The following is an 8,723-nucleotide window of genomic DNA, read 5'->3' as shown; positions in this document are numbered from 1 at the left end:
TCTCAGGATGTTGGCCCTTATGTTAATTGTGTGGAGGAACAAAAGTACTTTTTAAGCAAAAGTGTAAACAAGTTAATAGCTAATTTTTAATAAGTATTTTATCTCGCATAACAGTTTCTCTGCAGTGTACGTTGACATGTATGATTTAATTTATTCTTTCTAAAAGACTGATAAAAAAAAAAAACACTGAATTTTCTTTTAAATAATGATTTAAAATTTATTCAAATAACATTTTTCTATGTAACTGTAGGCTGATGAATATGCTTCCGATTCATTTTACTTTTGCTAAAATAAATTAACAAAAATTATAAACGGTATAAAGGAAACCAGTAGAAAATATTTGGTTTCTGTACCTGAGGATAAAACGTTCCGTTGCTCAGTACAACAGTTAAATTTTTATTTTCTTGGGACTTCACTTTTCTAAACACAAAACAGTAGATATAAGATGTATTTATATGTAATCTTGTTAATCACATATTCATTAATTTACTTCAAACGTTTATATTCAAAAACTGTCTTATCATTTTTGAAACGATATAAATTTGAACTTGCGGCTCCCATCGTCTTAAAGTTTGGTCATACCTGCCTATATAATGATTTAGACGCTCATTAAAATGAAAACCCCTGTTATCATCTCTGTTAAATATATCCAAAGAGCAAGGCATTCTTAATCCAACACAGTATATTAATGAATATAAAAGTATTACTGATTTAGTAAAACCTGAATTTTATTTTTACATAAAGTTTTCTTTTAATGATAATATTTGAAAATATTTGTAACATATTACAAGAAGAAATGCAAACATAATTGAAATATCACAGACTTTCCATGTTTCATATTTGTATCTTTCTTGCTAAAACAGTTGTACAAAGTTATAGAAACAACAACAGAGTTATACAAACAGCAACTGTATATAATTGATTTAGTCCATAAATTACAATAAAATAAATTATATTTTCAAAAAATAATGTTCGTGAGGATCGAAAATACCCGTCCAAATGCGCTGTTCTTTCACATTAGGCACCTGCATTTCCTAATGGGAAAAAAGTGGAAAAATTAATAATCAGAAGAAAAAAATAAAAAAACAAATAAACCTGAAAAAATACAAATTGACGTTGCAGCACAGTGTGATTACAGGAATTATATTAAATTGTTCAATGAACTGAAATTATTAAATTGTTTGAATTACTCAAAGTTGAAAAAAACTGGAAGAAAAACTTTTTTTTTTTCCCCCTTTTTTTGTCTTAGAATGCTTTAAAAAAGGCGGAATTACAAGATATAGCTATGTATGTTTGTAACCAGGGCTTAATTACAGTATAGTACAGTATAGCTATGCTATGAACTGGAATACCTTTAGAAAGTCTGCCTACATTGCTTAGTCGCTGAAAGAACTGCCTCAACTTCTGAAGTCAGTCAGTCTTCTGAAGTCGCTGACAGAAGTGATTTCTGCAAGAATGGAGTTACTTCCAAAATTCTTCCTAACAGAAATGGTTACTGTCATTGCTGCCGAAGGAGGATACAGTCCATATTATTCTTCCTATGTAGGCATGTACATGCGGGTATGACTAAACGGATACAGATATTTTTGGTCATGTAGTGCAGTGGTCTCAAAATGGCGGCCCGCGAATGTATTTCACTTAGATATTTTTTGCAAAGATTTCAAGTTTAAGTCCGGGTTTACATTATTATTATCATTAAACACGAACGTGAATAATTCACCAGAAAATCTATAAATTGAACTAGTAAGTTTAAAATATGATATAAATCTTTCCAAAGATTTGAAGATACAGATCTGATTAAGTTTTATTCGTACTCGTCAAAAAATAAGTACTCAGTTACGAACTTTTGCACTCATTAAAACCGTTTTGCTTGGGAACGCATTTTCCCAGTTTTGCATTGAAAATTAATATTAAAAAAACTCGATTGACCTATCAGCATTTACAATCCGAGTAATTTTTATCCAGCGCACGAACACTATACAAACAAACTGTGTATTTCCATACAAAATTTTTAATTATTATCATGCAAACATACGTATTTTAATCTATATGTTCTAGAAAAATTCAGTAAATAAGATAAAGAGACTAATTTATCATTATTTACATTCAAGTTTTGTTCCATTTGGAAAGCTTTTTGTGAAACTTGGAAACTTCTTATAATTTGTTGATTTTTAGTTTAGGTCAAAAGTAAGGTATTTAATTATTAATTAGACATTTTAGAATTATTTGAAATAAATGTGTATGAAATATTAATATTTAGCTGCATGTTTGAGTTACAAAGAGTAACCAACAAATATGTTTCGCAGATACCAAACTTTTAAATTTCAGAAAATAAATATAAATTTGAATTTCTTTTCCTCTTTGTATTGTTATTGTTTATGCATATTTTCATAAATGATCAGGAAGCGAAATTAATCTAATTAAATTATTTTTTATTTTGATGGTAAGAAATTTTTCATTTTGCTAAAAATAAATTATGGCTCTTCAGCTGTTTTGAGATCGTGCATTCGGGCCGTATGCAATTTGAGTTTGAGACTATTGACGTAATATATAAATATTTTAATGAAAATTGAGTGCATTAAAAGAAGTATAAGACTATATGAACTAAAAATTAATCTTTAAATTGTAATGGAATGCACGCAAGCATTAAATAAACAGAACTAAAAGTATTCTTGGTACATACGTATTAGCCTGTTGACCGTCCAAATAGCGCGATTTAGGGTAAAACCTTAGTACACGGGACGGCCTTGGCGCGATTTTGAAAACTGTCGCCAACACCAAAATGACTCATTTACTGCTCATCATAATATCGCCAAAAACGCCAAATCCCATGCGCACCGTATGCGTAATGGCAGACCGCACATTGAGTTGAACAGTGTTAAGCGAATTTCGCTTACTGCGCATACTTGATGGTGTACCTTTGGCGCGGGAAGAAATATTGGCGACTAAAAGCAACCCTACGCTAGCTTATTCGTGATTTCCATGGCTGTCGAGTGTGGGCGAATGATGTGTATAACTGCAATGTTGTGGAACTTTGTTTATTAGTTATTTTAACGTTCATACCCTTTGCACTTGCTTATTTTTCTAATATATGTTTCATTTTAATTTGTGTAACAGTGCATTTAATAATTGCTACCATATATTGTGCTTAATAATTCGTTATTTAGATGTAATTTGTTTACATGTTATAATTCTCAGTAATGTAAACTGGATTTTCCCGCTTAGTTTGTTAACGTATATTCGCGCTTTTATTTCTTATTTAAAAGAATTAAATAAACAGCATTTTTGAATTGTAAAATTTCTTCAATGTTATTTGCAAACACTTGCTATATTTTTTACGTATGTACGAATGGAACGTATGGTAAATTCTGAGTTGTTTTTATTCCTTAAAAGTGTAATGAATAAATTTTCAACTAATATATCCTAAATTTCAGTCTTTTGAGCGAAAATTCGTACAGTTCCAAAGTAAAGTGCAGAATTTCATAAGTATAACATATTACATTTTGAATGCAAACACTGCTTCACATTATTTCGTAATAATTATTTACATCTCCTCCATCTATGCCTGTATCAATTTTTTCATCGGGTTATTTGTCAGTATATCCTGGTAGAATTAGAAATATATTATTAGAAAAGGTTTTTCCTGTATCATCTGCAAGGAACAGAAATTTAAAGCGATGAATTATTGGAATGAATTTTAGTCAGCATTTGAAGTTATTTAGAATTCCACCGCAGTGGAAAATATGTTATTTAGATTTCTGTTGCATTAAAAATTATTTAAAAGCTGCATAGAAATATTATTTTGAAATGCAAACATTTTAAGTACCAAAATTAAAAGTATTTAAAAGGTAGCTATTGTCATTGATGATAGATTAATTGACTTGTCAAGGGAAACAAACCAAGTCTTCAGTACATAAACAATATATTTTTTATTCTGGGGGTGAACATTGTTATTAATGGTGATATAATCAAATAAATAACAAAGAATCTGCAAGTGAAACGTATTTTACCATTTCTTTGAATTTAGATATTTTTCCGAATATTCCAAGCATTTAAAAGAAATATATTTCACAATATTTTACATATTTTGTAACTGTGAATGTATTCGTAGTTCCGGAAGTTCTGAATATTTGCAGAAACACATATTTCGGTCTATGATTTAGCTGACTTCGTAAGTTAAGAAATAAATTTTTCTTTAATATTAACAAATGATTTTATATTAATAAGAAATTGGTACATTTGTAATCCCCCCCCCAAATTCTTTAAGACTTGCAAATACGTACATAAATTTGATTCCCCCCAGTATGTGTGACGAGTACGTTCCATTAGACTTCGTGATTATTTTGTAACAGCTCTACTTATTGCCAAAATTGGATCTTTATGCATATATATATATAATGCATACAACATACATGCAAAGTTATGATAGCTGTTAATATATCATAATTGACTAGACATTACGAATACTGTTTCTCTTTCAAGACATGTACTTTCAAATGTTTTTATAACAACTTCTGTATTTGTTTAGAATTGTAATGAATTTCGGTCTTGACGAGTCTTCGACCCGAGGGTCTTTACTCCTACATTATTTCCCCTACTGGGGCAGTCTTGGTACGCATAAATTTTCCTTAAAAAAGGAGCATGTTAACGTCTTTAAGAACAGGAGGAAGGCGAGCGTGTCACCATCTATTAACGGTGGAAGTAATAAGCGTCTTGGAGTTTAATAAGCAGGACGAATGTAGTAAAGGTTACCGCAATTGTAAGGATGAAAGTGAAATTGTTGCATAAGAGAAAATGAGTATATCAAGTGTGGTGAACGTAGGGAAGTGGTGAGGAGAGTAATATTATCCATATGGTCACTGGAGGTGAAATTAAAATTTTTTGCAGGTCACGTGATGCGATATATACAAGTCCTTTGCGGTTTAAGGTTCTGCTGAGGATCGAACCCTGAATGCTATGAGTAGCGAAGTAGTGAGGGGTGACCGCTCGGCTATGAAGCTCTTATTTAGTTAGAAAAAATTCTACTGATAAAATACTACACACAGAAATATTTTTAAAATGGTGTTTAAGAATGCTGTTGATTTTTCAGAGACACAGTAACAATTTAACTGGTTATAACCTTAACAGAGCAGAGATGTCAAACAGAAAAAGAAATGCTCCAATGCCAAATTAAAATATTTGATCATAAAACAAATGTAATTACAGTTAACTTATTTTCGAACTTGAAGATTGATTATCAAGTATAAGTTAATGTTTAATAAAAGAATTTTATGAAAACAACCTAAATTGGAAGTACAATGAAAATAGTAGATTTTATTTTACCAAAATAGCTTAGTACAATGATTTTGTCAATGTATTCGTTATGTTTATTTATGGGAAATTAACAGAATGTAACCTATGTTATGAATATAAAGGTAATTTTTATTTTTAACTCTCGCTAATTAAATATAAAACATTTACAAAAGTTTGAATATTTGGTGTAAAATTCAATTTTTCATTATTAAGATTAAATGCCCTTTCCACCGATTACTTTTCTTGATTTAATAAATCTCCTTTTGGTCTTTCTTACACCTTATACGAGTTTCACCCACTTTGGTAATGTATACTGTGCGAGAACTCTGGAAAACTTAAGAGACTTCTCGTTATGTTTTGGAAATTACAACAGAGGTTTGGAATATGTGTAAAAAAAAACCTTTTATAGACTCGGACAAATTAACAGAGTGCACAGCGTGTTCATACAGAATCAGCCAGCATTTATGGCGTAAATCAAAAGTAACGAAATGAATTCAACTAAGTAAATTTTAGTTAGTCTGAAGGCTACACAGAAAGAAACTGCACAAATTATCTCAGACCTAATATTGTAGTATGATATTCAAATAGATTCTCCCATCTAAAACCTCTTCCTTTCAATACTACTGCTTTCTACCTCATTCGAATACACTCAAAATTAGCATTCTGGCAGGAAAATGGAAAGGAAGAAAGAAAAGCTAATTATCATAAAATAGCTGGTTAATAAAAATAAATGAGAACTCTACAACCCTCAATTCACTATTTTAATTTAGCCATTTTCATTTTTATGCAGCCTTTATATCGAAGTATGCATTTGTTTTGGTGTCAATAAACTTAATTCTTTCATTTTTTACCCGATTACGTAACATCACATGCGACAGCTGTAAATATGAAAAACACATGCATATATCCAGCAGCATGTTAATTTCTTTTGAATATATGGTGTCTGTAATCTACAAAAGAAAACTGTAAATTCAAAATACAAGATGTAAACATAGGTCTCCTGTTAGGTCCTACAAATAATAAAAAATAATAATTAAAAATTAAACACTGTGTAGAGAGTAAAAAGCATAACACAGAAACTTGTTGAAAAATTAACATGTATATCACTTTGCCCGAGTGTTATGGTCAGAATCCCATTCTGTATAATAATATATGCATTTGACATTATTAGGTATTGCTAATTAAATTAACATTTAAATACTTCAATGAAATATTAAGAAAATGAGAAAAATTATGAATACTACTTACTATATGATATGAATTTTTTAAAAGTGAGCTAATTAATAAACAAAGAGCAAAATATATAGTTCCATATTCTTTACACTGAAGTCTACTTCATGCTTATTATATCATCATTAGTTATGAGGGCAGAATATTTGTGGTCTTCACCTTGCAAAATCATGAGGAACATTTTAATATAGGAAAATTTCATATAATGGCCAGTAGCTGAAGTGAATGAAATGAGTATTTTAAATTCTCTAGAAATTTAGGGTCATGTAATGTTTAAATATTTCAAGTTTTGGAAGAAACTATTTAAAATGTCTTCTTTTTTGGGGATGGGTTGCTTTAACTGCTTTTGGGCTACAGATTTCAGCCATATAATCTCATAAATAGCATTTAAAGATTAATTTTTTAACCCAGGCAGATCATATTTCCTCATGTGAAATTATTCTTCAAAATTTATTCACTGCCTTACTTATTCATTACACACAATATATTCATATACTAATTAATCATATATTAATACAATATTCAAATACTAATAATTAAATCCTTAAAAAATGTTCCTCTATTAAAAGGAAAAACATTTTAAAATGTCCAATTGAGCAGTATTTGTTTTACCTCAAAATATGTAACTATTGTATTATTTTTCAAATTCGTTATTAATACATGAATTAAGTAAACTCAAGTATTATTTAGAATTGAGGATTAGTGATATGGGATGTTTAGAATGTTCAGGGTTTTATGGAAAAGTACTACTGAATGGTAAAAAGGTTTATTAAAATTCAAATACAGTGATTCAATGATGTAATATATACACATATAATTAATATGCACAACAAACGATTATTGTATGAAATGCATGACAGAGCAAGAATGAAAACATACATGAATTTACAATAACATAAGCTGCAAAATAAACAGAATACAAGAAAACTCGCATAAATTTACAATGAAACAATTAAGTGTTATGAGTAATAACATTAGTCAGATTTTTCCTTATAGTTAAATCTTCATTTTCATTGCTCTTTTAATATCTTGTGTTGGTGGTTGGCCTGCACACATTCTTTAAGCGATAACCTCTGTGGCACTTCATCAAACCCTAAATTGTTGAAGCAAACATTACCAAATGCTAACTTGTAATGACATTAATACATGCATCATAACAAATACACAATGAATATTAAGAAAATGTTAATGTACCAATATTTCTTGTTTCAGTAGTATCAATTCTTGAAATATCATAAAAGAGGAATTAGACATTTTTGATTAAACATTCAATTATACATCTATCAATTTCAGTGATATCGTGTGGCACCAGGGTAACTATGCGAGACACACTAATCCCCTCGAAGATTTCTGATTTACAAAATAATTTTGGCAGTAACTTGTAAAGGCGAAAAAAATATTATCAAAAAGATACAATTCTTAAGTAATTACGTATATTTTGCAGAAATACTTCGGAACTGTTTGAGCTGGTATTCGTGAGAATCCTTGAGTAATTTTTTGAATGCAGAATAGTTTAACTGAGAAACAACAGAATGCAGCCAAATGATATCCCTAAGTATTATTTCATTTCACTTTCTAATGCATGCATAATAGCATTAATTAAGAATTTAATAAAAACATTAAAAATAATTACATGAAGCAAGATCTCTAAAATTTCAAAATTGCATATAATTAAAATCTAGTTTAATATCTGCAATATATTTTTAACTCATCATATTTTCATAAATTTAACTTTACAATCTAAGACTAATTACAATAAAGCATACTTTATGACACAAGAATATGAACTTCCAGATAAAGTGTATCATTTAGTCTGAGATTAAAAACTATGGTAGGAAACATTCTGGAAAACCACATTAAATATGTTTTAAACTATTTTACTTTCCTAGATAATCTCATTAAAATTATTAAATGTTCATCAATCTTTTCGTCAATTTCTGTTACCTGCCAGCGAGGTAGAATGTATTCACCAAGACACAAAGAATATGTATTACATACATGCAAAATATAGAAAATACAGTGGCTTTGCTCTGCGCGAGCATACAACCTATAATTAACTTACCGCAGTTTCAGGATCTTATCCTAGACCAGTACTTTCGAGAACATTCTGGCATGTTATATAACCGCTAGTACACATACTGAATACATGCCATTTTTCGTCAGACTGCTTTCTTCTACCACTGCTACAAGACCTTGCAGCT

The 8,723-nt window shown here is 29.5% G+C and overlaps 1 protein-coding gene across 1 annotated transcript in view; it reads right to left on the bottom strand.

The window, feature by feature from the left end:
* Positions 1 to 738: 738 nt before the first annotated feature.
* The window catches only part of LOC118204950 (tudor domain-containing protein 5-like), a 91,056-nt gene continuing 83,071 nt past the window's right edge, over positions 739 to 8,723 (bottom strand). Inside the window, exon 17 of the mRNA XM_085819733.1 lies at positions 739 to 1,034. The gene's annotated coding sequence lies outside the window, so the exon portion shown is untranslated. The remainder of the gene's footprint in view (positions 1,035 to 8,723) is intronic.

The sequence above is a fragment of the Stegodyphus dumicola genome, chromosome 1, assembly GCF_044657685.1.
Source record: "Stegodyphus dumicola isolate Sdum_Otavi_A_Nest chromosome 1, ASM4465768v1".
Lineage (NCBI taxonomy): Eukaryota > Metazoa > Arthropoda > Arachnida > Araneae > Eresidae > Stegodyphus > Stegodyphus dumicola.
Note: the sequence above shows the minus strand (reverse complement) of the source record. Positions and strands in the feature narration are given on the sequence as shown.